The sequence below is a fragment of the Triticum aestivum genome, chromosome 2A (assembly GCF_018294505.1).
Source record: "Triticum aestivum cultivar Chinese Spring chromosome 2A, IWGSC CS RefSeq v2.1, whole genome shotgun sequence".
Classification (NCBI taxonomy): domain Eukaryota; kingdom Viridiplantae; phylum Streptophyta; class Magnoliopsida; order Poales; family Poaceae; genus Triticum; species Triticum aestivum.
Window position 1 is genome coordinate 276,292,969 of NC_057797.1, and position 22,570 is coordinate 276,315,538.

Genomic DNA, 22,570 nt, shown 5'->3' on the forward strand with positions numbered 1-22,570 from the left:
GGCTAGGTGGCAAATGGTAAAACCAATGTTGGGCAGGGTGTGGCCCCCGAATTTTGCTTAGTATTTTTTATATATTCTGAAAACGTCTTCCATGATGTTTCAGGACTTTTGGAGTTGTGCAGAATAGGTCTCTAATATTTGCTCCTTTTCCAGCCCAGAATCCCAGCTGTCGGCATTCTCCCTCTTTATGTAAACCTTGTAAAATAAGAGAGAATAGGCATAAGTATTGTGACATAATGTGTAATAACAGCCCATAATGCAATAAATATTGATATAAAAGCATGATGCAAAATGGATGTATCATAAGTATATGCATCACACTCATGTGCATGAGGATTTCTTGCTAATGTACATACTATTTGCAAGAAGGACTCATGAGCATGTAGGTACATTTCCTATATTACATATTTGCATGATTGCATACATATAGGGGGAGCCTATGCATGTTACATGTCTTTCCAAACCTTTACTGGTTATTCTCTATATCTTTATCTAAAGCTTTGATGTATGTTGTCATCAATTACCAAAAAGGGGGAGATTGAAAGCACAAGTGCTCCCTGGGTGATTTTGGTAATTAATGTCAACATATCTCTTGTTGGACTAATGTTCTCATCTAGTATGTTTCAGATAAATTCAACAATGGAGTGGCGTGGACTAGAGGATGTGGAACCCCTTCAAGATGATGAAGACAAATGATTGGCTCAAGCTCCAGCTCAGGACTCTACATCTTCTATTTTAGTGATCCAAGATCACATTGAGTCCATAGGAAAGCCAATACTATTAAAAGGGGATGAGGTGTTGCTTAATGGCTTGCTTGCTCAAAGTGCTTAGTGATATGCTCCAAAGCCCTCAACCACTTTCTCACATCCACATATGTCCCAAACCAAAAGTCAAACTCGGCCCCACCGAAATTTCCTATCCGGCGCCATCGAGTTCACTTGACATAGCCACTGCCAGAAACCCTAGTCAATTCGGTCACACCGATGGGATCTCGGTCTCACCGAGATGGGCTTGCCAACTCTCTGTTGCCTATTGCAGTAATTTCGGTCCCACCGAAATATGCGATCGGTCTCATCGAGTTTGCTTGCCCAACTCTCTGTTTTGCTTATTACCCAAATCGGTCCCACCGAGTTTGTGTAATTGTTCCAACCGAGATGAGGCTTTACCCTAATCCTAGCACATCGGTCCTACCGAGTTGATAATATCGGTCCCACCGAAAAGCCTAACGGTCACATTATGAACTGAATCGGTCTGACCGAGTTTTCTGATTCGGTCCCACCGAATTCGGTGATTTGTGTGTAACGGTTAGATTTTATGTGGAGGATATATATACCCCTCCACCCACTCTTCATTTATGAAGAGAGCCATTAGAACATGCCTACACTTCCAACATACATTTTCTGAGAGAGAACCACCTACACTTGTGTTGAGATCAAGATATTCCATTCCAACCACATAAATCTTGATCTCTAGCCTTCCCCAAGTTGCTTTCCACTCAAACCCTCTTTCCACCAAATCCAATCCTATGAGAGAGAGCTGAGTGCTGGGGAGACTATCATTTGAAGCACAAGAGCAAGGAGTTCATCATCAACACACCGTCTATTACCTTTTGGAGAGTGGTGTCTCCTAGATTGGTTAGGTGTCACTTGGGAGCCTCTGTCAAGATTGTGGAGTTGAACCAAGGAGTTTGTACGGGCAAGGAGATCACCTACTTCGTGAAGATCTACCCTAGTGAGGCAAGTCCTTCATGGGCGATGGCCATGGTGGGATATACAAGGTTGCTTCTTTGTGGACCCTTCATGGGTGGAGCCCTCCGTGGACTCGCGCAATCGTTACCCTTCGTGGGTTGAAGTCTCCATCAACGTGGATGTATGATAGCACCACCTATCGGAACCACGCCAAAAAATTTTGTGTCTCCAATTGCATTTGCACACTCAAATCCTATCCCTTTACATTCTTGCAACTTGCATGATTTACTTTCCGCTGCCCATATACTCTTATCATGCTTGCTTGATATATATTGTGAATGTTTAAACTTGTCCCAAAACTCCACTTCAACTTAAAGAAATTAAAAGGTGCACCTTTTCTTACTAAGAGTCTATTCACCCCCCCCCCCTCCAGACACCTCTTCTCGATCCTTTCAATTGCGGGGGCCGCCTTTGGCTTAATGGCCAAGCGGGCGCCCATTGTGAAACCGCCAAGCTGGAGGACCTATCCTAGAGCTAGGGCCGTTCCAGAGGTGATGTTGTCATTGATGAAGAGGCGAACCATCTATCCTTCCATCGACGACACAAAGGAACTCTCAATGAAAGCACCAATGCCGGTGTCAAAATCGGCCGTTCTCAGGTAATGGGTCCCGAACTATGCGTGCGAGGATCGAGGATAACATGAGATGAAGGGGACACGATGTTTACCCAGGTTCGGGCCCTCTCAATGGAGGTAAAACCCTACTTCCTGCTTGATTGACTTTGATGAGTATAGGGGTTATAAGAGTTGATCTACCTCGAGATCATAATGGCTAAACCCTAGATGTCTTGCCTATATGAATTTTGATTGTCTCTACGGACTAAACCCTCCGGTTTATATTGACACCGGAGGGGCCTAGGGTTGTAAAGAGTCAGTTTATAGAAGCAGGAATCTATACATCCGGACGCCAATATTGCCATCTATGCAAAGGAGAGTCCCATCCAGACACGGGGGAATGCCTTCTACTTTGTATCTTCACGGCCCATCAATCCGGCCCATAATACACATGCCGGATACTTGAGGACCCCTTAATCCAGGACTCCCTCACCTACTGTGACAAACACGTATCATCACGGAAGTGTATTTTTTTGTAGTGATTGTTTCTGCAGATTATTTCATTATCTGTGTTGTGATACCTGTCGTTCCACCACATGCCATGCACGTGTACGTTGTGTGAAGGTGGCGTCTTAGGATCAATATTATGCGAAGGCTAGCAGAGGTTGCCAGATCTGCATAGAAAAAGCCTGTCCTGTGGTGCTACATCTTTGAACAATGTTCCTTGGTTGTAAAACATCTATAATGTAAATCCAATTCTTTTGATCTATGGGCCATTGTGTGGTGTATTTTATTCAAAGAACATTTGCTTGGAAATTTACAACATAAAAAGAATGAGCATGGATGACTTTAACATTGGGGAAAGTCAGACCAGGGAAACTTAATCAAAAGATGTATACTGATTTTATTCTTATTTTTATACAATATATATGAAAAAAGGTAAAGGACATCGACTTTGTCCGCGTAGACCCAACTGACCCTGAATTAAGCCCTCTTACTTATCAAGGGATCGACAATGACTTGAGGCTTAAAATTTGGCTTCAAGTACTCTGAAAGCAAGTTAGCATACATGTCATACCGAGCAGTCATGCGGAAGGCCCACTTGTCTTTGATCTGGCGGCATAAGTTAAGGTCCATGTCAGATATCATCAAGCCATCTCGATAGCGCGATAGTGGCGGGGTGTAGGAAGCATCAAGCGCTGAGAAATGGCTGGATCCATAGAAATGACCAAAGTCGGCATGCTGAGGTTCCCATCACCAGAAGTGAATGGGTTTGGGAATACTTCTGTGCCTACCCGGTTCATTGATCTGACAAAGTAGCTATTTTCTATTGCAGCATTCCTTCCCTAAAATGGACCAACTTAGCATCATCAGGGTTGCTCCAGCATGAATAACAAGATAAATAATAACAAATGCCACGTGAATAGTTTTATCTAACCTCAATAGGCCACATTGGTTCACTGAGTTCACCGACGGTTGCAGATGGGTTGAAAACTAATTCAACTGCATTGAGGCCAAATGCAAGCCAATTGAGACGATGATGCATGCCGTAGCAAATGTTTACAACAACTAGTGGACCCGTTGCGCCAAATGGCGTAGAGACCTACTGATTTCATGTTAGCGATGAAAAGAAATCCATGGTTTAGTTGATTTTATTATGGGCAATCACATATAACAACAAATTTTATCTCTCTTAGTTGGGGAGAGCGGGGACATGTTGTCTATAATAGATGTATATACACATTTAAATTTAGTAGCATAGAACAAATCTAATCCCATTTAGTATGAAACTAAGGTATTTTGTTGTCTATAATGAGATGCATATAGACATTCTAATTTGGTAGCACACAGTCCCATTCAAAGTTATGCCGCTGGAAATACGTGCATCTTTTTTAATCCATGTGTGCATGTAGAAAAAACATGTATTAGTTGTTTTACTTGTGAGCATGCACATACAGTAACAAATTTAACCCCCTTTGATAAAATAAAAAGTATAGGTTTGTTGTCTACATACGATGTACATGCACATTTTACTTTGGTAGCGGAGAGTCTTATTAAAATCCACATCGCATTCAAAATATATGTATTTTCAATAATCTTTTATTTGAGCAAGCACCCGCGGTAAAAGTTTAGACCCTTTTATATAAAAATTAGTGGATATCTTTTTGCCTAAGAACATATGCATACTTAACACCATGTATGAAATCAGTTAATGAGGCCTTATACTATTTTAAAAAGAGTAGTGTTTCTATCAATTTGTTTTCGTATGTTTGAAAAAAAAAGTATTTATGTACCACTTAACCACATGTATATTTCAAAGCAGTCATATGGCAGCCAGTTCGGCCCATGAATGGAGCAACTTATTTATCCCTTCTTCCTCGACACTTATTTATCCCTTCTTCCACAGCAGCTTCGTTCAGTCAGACAGAAAACTCCTTAGTAGTACTCCCATCATCTCAATAATTGGGATGGATATCATCCACTACAATGAAGAACAACAACATTTATGTATATCTTGAACAATAATAACGTCATTTACAGTACATTTGGTCAAGCAACCAATTAGCAGAAGAATAATAACATTTCTCTATATCTCGAATTCCACATATGGGATTATTAATATCTTAACTTGTATCGATGGCTTCACTCGTAATAATACATATGCCTTCTATTTATTTGCTTGACAAAATGTCCATCGGACGAATCAATCAAATAGGAGGAAGTGGGGAGTATTTCAAACCAAGACCAAGAATTGATCCTAAGTACATAGTAGCTTTAAAGCCTCTGAATTATTTTGCTGCTACTCCACCAGGAAAGTGCAGGGCTTCAAGAACCAAAAGACACCACTCGAGCTCTCTTCGGACTCATAAGCCATGTTGTTGTTTATATCCCCAAAAGGTTGCCTCTTAGCATCTCTGTTTTTCTCATTAGCATCTCTATTTACCATAATGGTGTTGTTTGGAAAATTCACAATACAATGCACAATGGAATTAGTGTCACATGTTGATGCCACTAATTAAAAAAAACACCCTTAAGAAAAACAATCAACTGAACCTTGAACGCAAGTAGGCCTAGAGCTAGAAAACAGTACATAATATTACTAAGCAAAAGCAAGTAGAAATATCAAATTGAAAACCAAAACTTAGGCCAAGTAAAACATAAACATCAGGGATTTTCTTGACGTCGCGCGGGAGAAGGCAGTAGGAAACATATAATTGCCCTCTGGGTAAACCCTGGACACTTCAAGTAGAGCAAACAAAAGATAAGTCTGAACATTTCTTTATTTAGTCACAACATAGCACAAGCTTACTTAATATTCTGGGCATAGGCATGACTACCAGCAACATATGAGGATTTGACAAATGTGAGATACCGCAACCAATTTTAAACTTTGCACAACTTCATGAATATACTTAATCTCCTGGCAGCACTAAACCCGTTGCGCAGAGGCCTACTAATTCCGTGCATGCTTTGAAAAGAAAACCATGTATTAATTGTTTTAGTCATGGGCAAGTACAGTAGGTGACAAATGGAATAACCTTTTAAACAAAAAAAGTTTTTTGTTGAATTTATACCTCTCTGTATCTATTTATTTTTCATTTGGAAAATAGGATCTGCAAAAATGTCCAGAAAACAAAATTTACTTACTGCATTTTCCACAAGACGGACATAGCAGAACTGTCTCAACAATGAACTGGCATCTAAACACCAGAAACCGAAGAACACTACCGTAGCACAAATCTTCTTCATAGTAAGAAAAGCAATCTTAAATTAGACAAGGATACTGATATGGGATATCACCATAAAGTACTACATAACCAAGATAAGCAGGTAAAGGGTTCATTAACAAGTATGGTCGCAGCTCACAGGCAGATTCTCATAGAAGATTCAAAGACAACTTATTTTATTATTACTTCTAATTTGAAATGAAGACAACTTTAACATATAATACCAAGTTGCAAGAAGAAGAAAGGTCCTCGGATGAATAGCCACTATAGAACTATCTAAAAGTTGTTGTCCTACTGAGCATCTTACCGAGTTATTACTGTATGTAATGTCACGCATATAGTTGGCTCTCTGTAGCGACCATACCCCAAACAGTCTGATCTCTATGCATCAGTGTCATCCCTGGATCGGTAATGCTGACACACACAGTACTTGAGGATTTATAACAGCGTAGCAATCACACACTTATTACATCGAATGTCTTAAAAGAAAACATTAAACAATAAATATGGCTTAAGGCCATCTAAATCGATAACAACGGATGGCTTGGAAAATAACGTGAGTCCATCAACTCCAACGGCATCACTGAGTGAAAGACAATGACCTATGGCTCCTTACTCATCGTCTGAAAAGTCTGCAACATGAACTTTGCAGCCCGGAACGGGTCAGCACACGGAATATGCTGGCAAAGTAACATAAGAGAATAATGAACAGAATAATTGCTATCACTACATGCATATTTGGCTGGTGGAGGCTGTATGGTAATATGTTTTTGCGAAAAACCAATTTTTCCCTACAACAAAGGAATAAATTTATTTAACTATCATGGTAGTTGTTAAACATTGAGAAGGTTCCTCCAACTCAATCCCAATTAAACATCATCATTAAACCCAATCAATTTATCTTAAGAGTGATGAGATCAATCATGATAATCCAAGAACCAGATACTCAAGATGTCCATAACCGGGGACACGGCTAACCAGGATTAGTTTATACACTCTGCAGAGGTTTGCTCACTTTTCCCCACAAGACTCGAATACATCCATGGTCGGAGATTCGAGACACAGTCTTTCTGAAGCATTAACTCTCTACTCTGGGTAGACTATACCACCTACAACCCACTACATCTGCTAGTCTACCTCTTCAAGAGCTTCACGCAACTTACTCAACTATGCTAGAGCCCATAATAGCTTGTGGCTGCACGCGGAAGTTTCTAGCATGAATAATCTTATGATCCCTTTGAGCCTAGGTGGCGGGCCGTAGGATGATCACACGGGTCCTCCGGGATATCCTAGGACAACACTGGGTACTCCAGGTGTCCACAAGCAATCCACCCAGATGTGTATTTAAGTTTCCACCTTAAGTTGAACCATTAGTTAACAAACTCACATCTGTCATGAATACTCTCAAATCCAATCCACGTCTACGAGCATAGCATAGCGAAATAAGAAACATAGAGGTAACTCCCAAGGTTTGAAAATAGATAGGTGCATAGGTACTACCTCAGCTACTTCCCAAAACCGACAATTTAGTCAGATCCTAATCATGCAAGTGTTTGAGGATTGATCTAGTGCAATAAAACTGGTTAGTAAAGAGGCATGATCAAAGTGTTACTTGCCTTGCTGATGATCCGCAAAACCTAGAGATCGTAGTAGCACGCTTCGCACTCCGGGTACTCTATTGCAAACAGACAAGCATACAATAATCACTCAACTAGAAGCACGGGTAAAACTCAAATAAGAATATCTAACCAGAAAGTTCAACTTAAGAACTCCGGTTTGCAAAAAGAATCAAATCAAACGATGCAACGAAACTCAAACTGCGAAAGAAACAAGATTCGTTTACTAATCTGGATTAAAGTCGAATTTTACAGTAGCAAAATCTTGTTTAAGTTGGTTAAACAGAAAGAGGGCTTCGAGACGAAGATCTAGGCGCTTGAATCGCCTAATTCCGACTAACGAGTGAATAGATAAACTAAAACGAAAATCGGATCAGAAATCGCGATCGAAAATAATCGCGAAAAACCTGAGAAAAAGAAAAACTAACGAACAGGCTAACGAACGAACATTCGCTGTCTGTGACTAACGGGTGAACGGAGTTCATTTAAATGAACAGACAGACGAACGTCCGCAAAATTAATAAACCGTCGAAAAAACCAATCTAACAAATTAAACCGGAAAAATAAAAAAACGGGATTTTAACCGAAGAAAACCGACTGGTCAACGGGGACGAGATCCGGCGGGCGGCGGCGTCGGCTCCGGCGACGGCGGGCGGCGGCACGGCAGCGGGAGGCGGCGGCGGCGGCTGGCGGTGCGCTAGGGTTTGGGCACGGGGTGGGCTGGCGGCGGCAGTGGGCTGCGGGGGCAGGGGCTGGCTTATGAGGGGCCTCGGGAGGAGTCCGGGCCGGATACGACCCGTAGGTCGGTTCCCCTTTTTTTAAATAATTCCGCTCAGAAAAACGAATAAAAGAAATACTAAACGGCTCCAAAAATCCTGAAATAAATTTTCCCCGTCCTTTAAAAATCTACCGGACAAGGTGAATATTTATTGGGGCCTCTAATGCAATTTTGAAAAACGCATACGTTTCCTAATTCAAATAAAATAGCGATAAAAACTCCGAATAAAATCTTATTTGATTTTAATATTAAATCTCCAATATTTCTTTATTTTGGGGAAGTCATTTTATCCCCTCTCTTTTTATTTTCATAAAAGAAATATTCGAAGAGAAAATAATTAAAATCAAACAATCCTCTTTTCAAAATTTGAGAAAACTCAAATATGAAAATAACAAAATCCCCAACTCTCTCTGTGGGTCCTTGAGTTGCGTAGAATTTCTAGGATCAAACCAAAATGCAAATGAAATATGATATGCAATGATGATCTAATGCATAACATTCCAAATTGGGAATTTGGGATATTACAAACCTACCCCCTTAAGATGAACCACGTCCTCGAGATTCGGGTTGGCTAGAAAATAGGCGAGGGTGATCCTTCCGTAGGTCTTCCTCTTGTTCCCAGGTGGCTTCATCCTCAGTATGGTGGCTCCACTGAACCTTACAGAACTTGATAACCTTGCTGCATGTGACTCGGCTGGCAAACTCAAGAATCTTAACTGGTTTCTCCTCGTAGGTCAGGTCGCTATCCAACTGAATCGCTTCCAGTGGCACTGTATCTCTCAGAGGAATATCAGCCATCTCTGCGTGGCACTTCTTTAACTGAGAAACGTGGAACACATTGTGAACTCCTAACAATCATTCGGGCAATTCCAACTTGTAAGCAACTTCTCCCATACGTTCCAAAACACGGTATGGTCCCCTAAAATGTGGTGCTAACTTTTCCTTAACTCCAAAGCGCTTCACTCCTCGGAGTGGTGATACACGAAGATACACTCTGTCTCCAACTTCGTGAACTATCTCCTTGCGTTTAGAATCCGCATAACTCTTCTGCCTGGACTGGGCTACCTTGAGTCTATCACGAATCAGCTTAACCTTCTCTTCAGACTCTTTAATCAAATCTGGTCCAAATAACTGACGGTCTCCAACTTCATCCCACAACAATGGTGTCCTGCACCTCCTTCCGTACAATGCTTCGAAAGGGGCCATCTTCATATTGGCTTGATAGTTGTTGTTGTAAGAGAACTCTATATAAGGCAAATTGTCGTCCCAACTAGATCCATAGTCTAGCGCACAAGCTCTCAACATGTCTTCCAAAATTTGATTGACTCTCTCAGTTTGTCCGTCTGTCTGCGGGTGAAAGGTTGTACTGAACTCTAGCCTGATTCCCAGAGTCTCATGCAACTGATTCCAAAACTTTGAGGTAAACTGGGTTCCTCTATCTGATACGATGGTCCTCGGAACTCCATGCAGACATACGATCCTAGTCATGTATATCTTTGCCAACTTAGAATTGGTGTACGTGGTCTTGACTGGAATGAAATGAGCTACCTTCGTCAAACGATCGACTACAACCCATATCGAGTCATAGCCTGAACGGGTCCTGGGCAATCCCATGATAAAGTCCATGCCTAGTTTATCCCACTTCCATTCGGGTATCGGCAATGGATGTATCAATCCAGCTGACTTCTGATGTTCTGCCTTCACTCTCTGACATACATCACAAACTGCTACATACTCCACAATATCCTTCTTCATTCTGGTCCACCAGAAACTATTCTTCAAATCCAGATACATCTTGGTATTTCCTGGGTGAATCGAATACGGCGAATCATGGGCCTCTTGCAGAATCAACTTCCTGATCTCCGAATCATTAGGCACATAAACACGATCCTCAAACCATAAGGTATCGTGCTCATCCTCACGAAATCCCTTAGCTTTTCCTTTGCTCATCCTCTCTTTTATCTTAGCAATCTCCTTGTCCGTCTTCTGAGCTTCTTTGATCTTATCCATCAAAGTAGTCTGAATCTCCAATGTTGTTACATAACCTCTCGGAACTATTTTCAAACATAGCTCACGAAGATCCTCTGCTAACTCCTTGGGTAACTCTCCAGTCATGAGTGTATTGACATGGCTCTTGCGGCTCAACGCATCGGCTACTATGTTAGCCTTTCCGGGATGATAATGCAACTTCATATCATAATCCTTAATGAGCTCCAACCATCTCCTCTATATGAGATTCAACTCCTTCTGCGTGAAGATATACTTCAAACTCTTGTGATCCGTGTACACCTCATAATGGTTTCCGATGAGAAAATGTATACATGTCTTCAACGCATGCACTACGGCTGCTAACTCCAAATCATGGGTAGCATAATTCAACTCATGGGGTTTGAGCTGTCGTGAGGCATATGAAACAACTCTTCCTTCCTGCATAAGCACTGCTCCAAGTCCTCAACGAGAAGCGTCACAATACACCTGGTAATCCTTGTGTTGATCTAGAAGAATCAACACTAGAGTTGTAACCAAGCGTTTCTTCAACTCCTGAAAACTGGCCTCACATTCCCCAGTCCATTTGAACTTGGTGTCCTTCTTCAACAACTCAGTCATGGGCTTTGAAATCTTCGAGAAATTCTTGATGAACCTCCGGTAGTATCCTGCGAGTTCAAGAAAACTCCAGATCTCTCCAACTGACGTGGGTGCTTCCCAATTTGTCACAGTGACAACCTTGGTAGGGTCTACGGCTATTCCTTCTTCGGATATAACATGTCCGAGGAATCCAACTTCCGTTAATCAAAACTCACACTTGCTGAACTTGGCATATAGCCGGTGTTCTCTGAGCTTTCCAAGTACCAAACGCAGATGCTCCTTATGCTCTTCTTCATTCTTCGAGTAGACCAGAATATCATCAATGAACACCACGATGAACTTATCCAAAAACTCCATAAACACCTTGTTCGTCATGTTCATGAAATAGGCAGGTGTGTTAGTCAGACCAAATGACATAACGGTATACTCATATAGCCCGTACCTTGTGGTAAAAGTTGTCTTGGGTATATCCTGCTCTCGAATCTTCAGCTGGTGGTACCCTAGTCGCAGATCGATCTTGGAAAACACCTTAGCTCCTTGCAGCTGGTCAAACAAATCATTGATCATCGGTAGTGGGTACTTGTTCTTGATCGTCACCTCATTCAATCCACGATAGTCAACAACCATCCTCAGCGATCCATCCTTCTTCTCCACTTGAAGCACTGGTGATCCCCAAGGTGACGAGCTTGGGCGAATATATCCTTTATCCAGTAACTCCTTAATCTGCTTTTTAATTTCCTCTAAATCCTTTGCGGGCATCCTATACGGTCTCTTAGATATTGGCCCTGTGTCTAGCAAAAGTTCGATCAAAAACTCAATGTCTCTATCCGGTGGCATGCCTGGCAACTCCTCTGGAAATACATCCGAGAAATCCTTCGCCACTGGTACTTCCTCCTGTACAACTCCTGATAAGGAATTTACTCGAGTCCTGTTCGGCACATGCCGGGATACATACTTGATCCTTCTTCCTTCTGGGGTGGTAAGCAAAATCGACTTAATGGCGCAGTCATTTTTCCCTTCATACTTCGATAATCAATCCATGCCTAATATCACATCCAGTCCTTGTGACTCCAATACTATTAGGTCAGAGGGAAATAGGTAGTTACCAATCCTTAATGGTAACCGATCACACCAAAGGCTAGCCATATACTCTGCTCCTGGCGAGGTTACTAACATGGGTGTCCTAAGGGTTTGGGTTGGCAGTTTAAACTTATCCACAAATCCCCTTGATATGTATGAATGTGATGCACCAGTATCAAAAAGAACGGTTGCAGTAAATGACTTAATCATAAACTTACCTATTACTGCATCGGGTTGCGCTTCAATCTCCTCCACGCTAACATGGTTCACTTGTCCCCTGTTGAAAGGGTTGAGCTTCTTCCCAGAGCTTCCATTGCCATTTCCATTGTTTGCTTCAGAACATTCTGTGGCATAATGTCTGTTCTTCTCGCACTTGAAACAAGTAATGTGACTTAGATCCTTCTTGGCGGGCGTTGCAGGGTTGGTACGGTTTTGGTTGTTGCTTCCTCCATTACCATTTCCATTCCCGGGGCCACTATGGTTGTGCGAAATCCCTCAATTGTGGTTGTGACCTCCATGGTTATGTTGAAGGGGTCCTCCCGAGTTTGGGGTAAAACAGGGTCTCTGCTAAGCTCCAAAATTATACTTCCCGTGTCCATACTTCCTCTTACGGTTGTCAATCTGTTGCTGCTTCCCTTCAATCATGAGAGCTCTATCTACCAACTCTTGGTAGTTATTAAAGGTTGCTACCATCAACTGCATGCTCAGCTCATCATTCAGTCCTTCCAGAAACTTCTCCTGTTTAGTTGCATCTGTAGCAACATCATCTGGGGCATAACGTGCTAGCTTGCTAAAGTCATCCGCATATTGTCCAACAGTGCGTCCTCCTTGGCGTAAGTTGCGAAACTCACGCTTCTTCATGGTCATAGCTCCTGCTGATACATGGGCAGTGCGGAAGGCCTGCTAAAACTGGTCCCATGTAACAGTGTGGATGGGATAGGTGACAGTGTAATTCTCCCACCATGCTGCTGCGGGTCCATCAAGCTGATGTGAGGCAAAACGCACTCTTTCAGCATATGTGCATCCTGCAGTGGTCAACTCCCTTCCAATCTTGCGGAGCCAATCATCTGCAACTATCGGCTCGATGCTACTGGAGAACACCGGCGGATTCAGCCTTAGAAATCGGGCTAAGTGATCAACGGGTGGTGGTGGTGGTGGATTGTTGTTATTGTTGTTGTTCCCCTAATTCTGGTTCTAGACTAGAATCTGCATCAAAGCATTCTGCTGCTGGATCAACTAGGTGAGCTCCGATGGGAAAGCAAATCCATTGTCGTGTCTCGGAGGCATCTGATGGATTTAGAAAGGATGGGAAAATAGAGTAGAATGGGGTCTAGGGGAAAAACACTACCCATATGCACATGAGACAAACACAATCATATCACTTCAATCAATTTAAACAAGGGCATACAATCGGTCTAACTATCGTGACAAAAGTGCTCGGACTATACTATATACATGGGGGAATACTACTACTGTTATGGTGGTCGACTAGAAAAAATTGCTCGGTAGAAGACTCCATAATATCTGCTCCAGCTTCATCAACAAAGTCATCATCGCTATCGTCGGGGTCCGAGTCGGTGTCGTCGATGAGGATATAGTTCTCCGGGTAGGTGGAATCGTCATCTTCTCCTCCTGGTGCAGGGTCTCCCATGAATACTCTCAGCTTTCTTGTCAGGTCGTCATTTTTCTCCACTAGTACGATGATTTCCTCCTCATAATCTTCGCGAGTAGCCTTGAGTTCCTCTTCAAGCTCGGTGATCCTTGTCATTGCCTTCTTCAGATCTATCATGCCTGCGCACATCTGGTTCTCCTGGCGGCGAATGTGCTGGTTTAACTCCTGGATAAAAGCTGCAATAGATCTATCCTTCCTGGTGCTGATCATCTTCCATTGGTCATTTCGGCGCCCACAAATCTGGTAAATAGTATCCTTGAGATCCATGTGGTAAACTTCTCCAATGTGTCCCATGGTGATGTGGGCGGCCATGCTCTTGCCTAGACTCCAGGTGGGTGCGTCAAAGGAAAACTCTATGGGCTCAGTGACTGGCATGAACGTCCTTCCTGGAACTTGAACTTGGATCATCCAGCGCTCCTCTTTTGGTAAAGTGACGTTGTAGGTCCCGGTGAAGCTTGGTATTCCGATGTTCATGTACCTAGTGACTTCCTTCAAGTGTCGTCCAAAGGGTGTGTCTTCATTCGATTGTGCAAACTTGTTCCTCGCATCCGCCATCCTAAAGAGTAGAAGATGAAGAGAGGTCAGAGATGAGAAGGGAGTAGTGATCTGGGATTTTAGCTTAGTGATCGTGTCCTACAGTCAGCGTGTGCTCTGATACCATCTTCTAGCGACCAAACATCAAACAGTCCGATCTCTGTGCATCAGTGTCATCCCTGGATCGGTAATGCTGACACGCACAGTACTTGAGGATTTATAACAGAGTAGCAATCACACACTTATTACATCGAATGTCTCAAAAGAGAACATAAACCAATAAATATGGCTTAAGGCCATCTAAATTGATAACAACGAAAGGCTTGGAAGATAACGTGAGTCTATCAACTCCAACGGCATCACTGAGTGAATGACAACGACCTATGGCTCCTTACTCGTCGTCTGAAAAGTCTGCAACATGAACGTTGCAGCCCGGAACGGGTCAGCACACGGAATATGCTGGCAAAGTAACATAAGAGAATAATGAACAGAATAATTGCTATCACTACATGCATATTTGGCTGGTGGAGGCTGTATGGTAATATGTTTTTGCGAAAAGCTAATTTTTCCCTACAACAAAGGAATAAATTTATTTAACTATCATGGTAGTTGTTAAACATTGAGAAGGTTCCTCCAACTCAATCCCAATTAAACATCATCATTAAACCCAATCAATTTATCTTAAGAGTGATGAGATCAATCATGATAATTCAAGAACCAGATACTCAAGATGTCCATAACCGGGGACACGGCTAACCATGATTAGTTTATACACTCTGCAGAGGTTTGCTCACTTTTCCCCACAAGACTCGAATACATCCATGGTCGGATATTCGAGACACAGTCTTTCTGAAGCATTAACTCTCTACTCTGGGTAGACTATACCACCTACAACCCACTACATCTGCTAGGCTACCTCTTCAAGAGCTTCACGCAACTTACTCAACTATGCTAGAGCCCATAATAGCTTGTGGCTGCACGCGGAAGTTTCTAGCATGAATAATCTTATGATCTCTTTGAGCCTGGGTGGCGGGCCGTAGGATGATCACACGGGTCATCCGGGATATCCTAGGACAACACTGGGTACTCCAGGTGTCCACAAACAATCCACCCAGATGTGTATTTAAGTTGCCACCTTAAATTGAACCATTAGTTAACAAACTCACATCTGTCATGAATACTCTCAAACCCAATCCACGTCTATGAGCATAGCATAGCGAAATAAGCAACGTAGAGGTAACTCCCAAGGTTTGAAAATAAACAGGTGCATAGGTACTACCTCAGCTACTTCCCAAAAACCATAATTTAGTCAGATCCTAATCATGCAAGTGTTTGAGGATTGATCTAGTGCAATAAAACTGGTTAGTAAAGAGGTATGATCAAAGTATTACTTGCCTTGCTGATGATCCGCAAAACCTAGAGACTCGTAGTAGCACGCTTCGCACTCCGAGTACTATGTCGCAAACATACAAGCATACAATAATCACTCAACTAGAGGCACAGGTAAAACTCAAATAAGAATATCTAACCAGAAAGTTCAACTTAATAACTCTGGTTTGCAAAAAGAATCAAATCAAGCGAAGCAATGAAACTCAAAACTGCGAAAGAAACAATATTCGTTTACTAATCTCGACTAAAGTCAAATTTTACAGTAGCAAAATCTTGTTTAAGTTGGTTAAACAGAAAGAGGGCTTCGAGACGAAGATCTAGGCGATTGAATCGACTGATTCCGACTAACGAGCGAAGAGATAAACTAAAACAAAAATTGGACCAGAAATCACGATCGAAAATAATCACGAAAAACCCGAGAAAATGAAAAACTGACGAACTGGCTAACGAACGAACGTTCGCTGTTTGTGACTAACGGGTGAATGGCGTTCGTTTAAACGAACGCACGTCCGCAAAATAAATAAATCGACGGAAAAACCGATCTAACAAATTAAACCGAAAAAATAAAAAACCACGATTTTAACCTAAGAAAACCGACTGGTCAAAGGCGGTCAACGGCCACGAGATCCGGCGGGCGGCGGCTTCGGCAACGGCGGGCGACAGCGGCGGCTCGGCGGCGGCTGCGGCGGCTGGCGGCGCGCTATGGTTTGGGCGCGGGGTGGGCTGGCGGCGGCGGTGGGCTGCGGGAGCAGGGGGCCGGCTTATAAGGAGGGGCCTGGGGAGGAGTCCGGGCCGGATACGGCCCGTAGGTCGGTTCCCCTTTTAAAAAAAATCCGCTCAGAAAAATGAATAAAAGAAATACTAAACAGACTTCAAAAATCCTAAAATAAAATTTCCCCATCCTCTAAAAATCTACCGGACAAGGTGAACATTTATTTGGGCCTCTAATGCTATTTTTAAAAACACATATTTTTCCTAATTCAATAAAGTAGCGATAAAAACTCCGAATAAAATCTTATTTGATTTCAATATTAAATCTCCTATATTTCTTTATTTTGGGAAGTCATTTTATCCCCTCTCTTTTTATTTTCATAAAAGAAATATTCGAAGAGAAAATAATTAAAATCAAACAATCCTCTTTTCAAAATTTGAGAAAAGTCAAATATAAAAATAACGAAATCCCTAACTCTCTCCGTGGGTCCTTGAGTTGCGTATAATTTCTAGGATCAAACCAAAATGCAATGAAATATGATATGTGATGATGATCTAATGCATAACATTCCAAATTGGAAATTTGGGATGTTACACTCTCCTCTCATTAGACTTCATACCCGCCTATGCATATGCCACAGATGAAAGAGTGAAAGAAGGTTAAATGTTTGCCTCCGATCATACATTTATATAAAAATACTGTAACAGCGCAGAAGCGCAGAAACTGACTGGTTCCAAGCCAGAACGACAAGGTAGTCTAGAAAGTATGACAACAACATTATGTAGAAGTATACCTCAATTAGACCGACAGTTAGGCCAAGAAAACGATGAACGCGGCCCATCCATTCAGCATCTCGCTGTGCCAAATAATCATTTACAGTCACCACTGAAAAAGGATTACAGTGCTTATAAATGTAAAGAAGTGGGACCAAGGACATGGATGCCTGTTTAGGGTTCAACAATGGAAATGTGGAAAGTGGATCAAATCAATGTATAATATCAACAAACTAACCCTGAATAAACATCTTTGTTTGGATCAACAAACACAGGCGAGAGTTATAATCCGAGTAACAAAAATATCTTATATATACTCATGCATAAATTATTTAATAGTATCATTTTAGGAAACTACGGTTGGGGAATATGGTGGTATTTAAGAACAAAAGAACGAGCGTGTGCATTGCGCTCATCCATGCACAATGCCATGATAGACTCAATGGTACTCCAGTTTAAGTCAGAATTTTTGATTGGCAAAACGCAAATAATCTAAATGCATACAGTACCATGAACTCCATCCCCAGTCAGTGCATTGAGATAAGCTGCCAAGGTCAACACGAGTGTCTTCCCCTCGCGAGTCTTCATCTCCGCAATGCACCCATCGTGGATCAAGATGGCAACGGGGCCCCGAAACCCGTGTCCCCGCGGGTTTTTACCCTATTAGGGGACGAGGATGGACATCTTTTCATCCCCGCGGGGCTGTTGTTAGGCACATTATACAACCCGACACGTTTCATGGGTTTGCACCCGTTTCGGTAGTCCCCGAACTCGAAACCCGGCAAAATACATTTTTTTATTGAAATATGCTCCTGTTTGTTGCTGAAATATGCTTATCTTCGTTGTTGAAATGGGCTATAGTTGTGCTGAAATAGGCTTCTTTTAGTTGATGTTATTCCTGAGTATTGTGCTGAAATTTGCAGTTGTTTTGCTGCTGAAATATACTATGTTGCTGCTGAAATGATATCATTGTTGCTACTATGTTATGTTTGCTGCCTCCGAAATATACTATGTATGTTGTTTAACTCTGCTAAAATACACTCTATATAGCTGTTGAACCATCTACTATTGTTTTTTGTTAAAATTTGCTCCAGTTATGCTGCCGAAATGTGCTTGTTTTGCTATTCAAATGTTATTTTTTGTCGCCACTATGTTTGTTTAAATGTTTTTATTTTCTCATGGGTTTTCCGTGGGTTCCCCGAAACCCGATGGGTTTAGGGGACGGGCGAAAAACTAGCCCCGCACATGGTGATGGGGACGGGGATGGGTTTGCGATTTTCTCGTGGGGATGGGTTCGGGAAGGCAAAACCCAATGGGTTTCGTCCCCGTTGCCATCTGGAATCGTGGAGCACAGCGCCACCAATAATCTAACACAAAAACATCAATCAAACGAAGCTCAATCACTCCCAAACAAACTCGTGCATTACCTGAACATCCTAACAGAGCAAAACTGGTATACCTGAACATCAAAGTGTCGCATGCCGAGCGTCCTCTTTGCCACCTCCCTCACCACAGAAAACGCCTCTGGATAGAAGCAAACACACACCAACGCATATCAGACGACAACTCGAAGGGAACGCTGCAATGCAACACTAACAGTAACAGGAACAACAAGGGGACCAACCTGCCTGAACGCCGGCGAGCGTCTCCCCGCGGCCCAGGCGCGCGCGGAACTCCTCCGTCTTCCCCTTCAGCCGCAGGAACACATAAATCCATCATACGCACAACAAAAGGCCATTAGGAATCAGGAATCGTGGGTGGGGTGTTCCACGCGGCACGCCACCTGTTCGTCGGAAAGCCTCCGAAGAGGCGGCTCGAGTGCGTTGACAGCGGAGACGAGGCGGTAGTAGTCTCCCACCACCCAGGCGTTGAGGCTACATAGGTCCCTCCATGAACCGGCCTTGGTTGTCTAGCCTATGACTGGTGGGCTCGTTTGTCGCGGGTATTGGCTGGGTAGGCCGCGCGCACGTGAACGAGGATTTGGCCAATCCCCTCCATGCAAGCGCACCCAATCCCATCCTCGTCTCGCCTCAGCCGCCCCTGCACAAACCCTACCCCTTTTCTCCTCGATCCCCACAGCCGCTGCAACCCTCCTTCCCCACCTCCCTTGTCAGCCGCCGCCGCCACTCCCCCTCCCTCTTCTCTATCGCCGGCGGCCAGCTCATCCCACTACCTCGTCACCATTTGTGGAAAGAAGCACTTGGGGAGGGCAATGGCGAGCAAGGCCGTGGCGGTAGTGGCGACGCAGGACAGAGGCGCGGGGAGAGGAGAGGCCAGCACCGCTGCATTCCCTGCTTGGGAGCTCGCGCTCCCGGCCACCCCATCGGGCCCCGTGTGGTCCTGCACTCTGCTCTGGCAGCGGCGGGATCAGGCCCTGTGCGGCTGTGCTTATCCGGCGACCTCCATCTCCTGGCTTTGCACCCCCCTCGTCCACTTCTCTCCTCTACGCCCAGGCTCCTCCCACCGCTGTTGTTGTCTCTCTATTAGCGAGTAGGTAGAAGAGGAAGGCGAGGTTGAGGCACCCTGTCTAGATCTTGGCCCTGAAGATTAAACACGAATAAAAAAAGTAAATCAACGGAAAGGAAATGGGAGGAGCAGATCCACGGAAGGGGGTCGGGCGGCTTGCGGGGCACCATCTAGGGTCGTCTCCGCCACCGCCTCTACGCAGGCTCCCCGCCGGCCGACGACCAGGGCGTCGCGCCACCCCGCTTTTCCTAGGCTAGCTCATGCGTTTAGGTGCGGTCGTCGCTGGTGATGAGGTGGGTGCGACAAGGAGACGAGGAGGGGCTTGGGGGCAGACCAGGAAGGGGGAGGAGGACAGATGCAGGAGGGCGCGGCTAGGGTTCGTGGGGGTGGCGGCTGAGACGAGGGAGGGCCGAATCACCGGAGGAGGGAGAGGTGCGGGCGGGCGGCTGTAGGGATTGGGGGGCAATGGGATTTCCAGGAGGCTCAACCAATTAGACCCTCACACCAACGAACCCAGCCAATACATGACGACCCCACCGACGAAGCGGCCCATCGGTCATGCACATGGGAAAGAAATAACATGGTGAAACATGCAGTGAATATCCAACGGTGGATGAGAGGCGTGGTAGGAATTTTACCTCGATCTGACGGCCAACGAAGGAACCGGTCGAGGGAGCCTTCTCCATGCGAGTTGGCTAGCCTCATTATTGTTTTAAATTTTGCCACAAGTTGTTTCAAAGACCGGATGCCCAGTCTCACCTTCCATATAGTACGTGCTCTCATTGAAGTCGCCAACTCTTGGGATGTGATTCTGCAGTAGTGTTCAGTTAGAGACTACAACTACATTCATGTATAAGGAAATAAAAAGGTAATGGAACCAAACGAAAGAAAAATGTACTGATATGCGTACATTTCAATGAATGCCAATTATGTTACCATTATTTCCAATTACAACAACGGTATTCCATATAATCTCTCCATGGTTTATATCCCTTTCGAGGATCGGGCTAATAATTACCATGTTATATTTCCATGCAAGCTCTTGAAGAAACCGAGTAGATTCTCCATCAACAGCCTCAGCAAACTCGCACCAACGTTTTTCGCGCGTGCAGAAGGCAAATGGCATTGTCTAGGCTTCCTGAAATTTGAGGGTATGGATCACAACAAATGATTTGCTTCTGTGGAAATATAAGCAAATAGAAGGTGGCGAAGCTATTTCGTAAGAAGTATCAGCCTATAAGGTTTGTTTAGATAAAGGATTTTTTTTGAGTAATCGCAAATGGAAGGACTTTTATTCCTTCTGTGGTGCTTGGAATGGGAGACCGAGGAGATTTCGAAGGGACAGAACCGGCTACTCAATAGCTTCTGGCTTATTTTAAATAGATGGGCTTCAGTTTCTCAAGATGATGGGTAGAGAAAGCGACTGTTTAATTAAGGCTTGAGCTTTTCTTAGCTGGCAGAAGTTGAAGCTCAAGATATGTGAAGCAGAGTCTCATACACTTTGACTAATAGGACACCAGGCTTGAAAACAAAGATGTAGAAAAGAGTTATAAGAGAACACCACAAGTAAATCACCAATGTTAGAAGTACCTGTAAGCACAAAATATTGACACCATAAGCACCAGTTGCATCTATGATGGGTTTTAATTTCTCCATGATAGACTTCTTTTGATCAGCAAAATGACAAGTCGTTGGAACAACAATTGAGTTCTGAATTAGGCCAACTCGAACAATTCGCGGTTGCCTCATATGCTCTTTGTTAGCGTTGAAACTGAATGCCTGTCATACAAGTAGCTAAGAGTTCAAATCTTTCAAAAAAGAGAAAACAAACAAATAGTTTCAAGTTGTTAGGTACTGCTGATCTTCAAAATAGAATGTCCAGAAATGACATATTTAAAATGAAGGCAATTTATTCATAGATAACTTGCACATCAAAATTATGCGCTTGGGCAAGACCAGTGGTGGCCCTAGGCAGGGAAATAGCCTCGAGAGGGCGTGCACAATTCAGCCCCAAAAGCAACCGGGCTGCCTCCTATCACCAGATGGAGAATATATAAGTTAAAGAAAGCCCAATGTAAGAAAGAAAATTGAGCCTAAATAGATTCCTAAAACAAAATGAAGCCAAATACCATGAGTATGTCGAAAGTAAAGTAAAGGGGTGAAAGAAAAATACAGGTACTTGAATACCATCAGATCACATACACAAATTCACATGGTGGCACAATTTGGAAAGTTTCAGAGATAAACGTCCTACATTGGATCAGCCATAGTAAAACTACATGGTCTCCCATCCATATTTCTAATAAATCATCGATAATTAATATGGACCGAAGGAGTAGTGGAGTAGAACATCCTATAATAATGAAGGGAGGGAGTAACAAATAGGGGTATGTTTGACTAGGAACTCTGGAAATACATACAAATTCCTTGAATATTTTTATAGGAAACATATTTGATTTCAATGTAAAATGTGAGGAGCCTTCAGTTGAATCATTTACAGCTGCTACATAGAGTATGGATTTTCTCACACTGAATGAGTCAATTGTTTCCAAATTCAGCCAAGCAGGCGGAGCCAGTGGTAGGGAGGGAGCGAGGGTCGGGTACCTTGAAGAGGTCGGGGAGAGGTTGGACTGGAGGAGCCTGTGCAACGATTCGTAGCCTCCGATCGACCCTGCCGCCTTCTTCCCTTTTCCCTGCTCCTGTCCCTACGGCGGCTTGCTGTTGGACCTCTTCATACATACGCTATGCAAGAGGAGAGAGAAGCGTGATTCATGATTTCTCCTTGCTCGTCTCGTCTTATACTACTACTACAGGAGAACATGTGATTTGATTTCATACATTGGCGTTGTTTGATTGGATAAAACTACCCATAGTGGAAATAACATAGACAGTAATATCACATATATCTAGATAAAATATATGATGTGGCAAGCAA

General features: G+C 43.3%; 1 long non-coding RNA gene and 1 pseudogene across 2 annotated transcripts; both read right to left on the bottom strand.

The window, feature by feature from the left end:
• Positions 1-3,285: 3,285 nt before the first annotated feature.
• Positions 3,286-22,370, bottom strand: LOC123188521 (beta-ureidopropionase-like; annotated as a pseudogene).
• On the bottom strand, positions 17,036-20,082 carry LOC123188523 (uncharacterized). Of its 2 annotated transcripts, none has more exons than XR_006494754.1 (3): positions 18,794-20,082; positions 18,629-18,693; positions 17,036-17,281 (listed from the first exon to the last, which is right to left on the bottom strand). It is a non-coding gene; the product is annotated as an uncharacterized lncRNA (long non-coding RNA). The 2 variants fall into 2 exon arrangements; XR_006494755.1 differs by having other exon boundaries at positions 17,036-18,536.
• Positions 22,371-22,570: the final 200 nt, after the last annotated feature.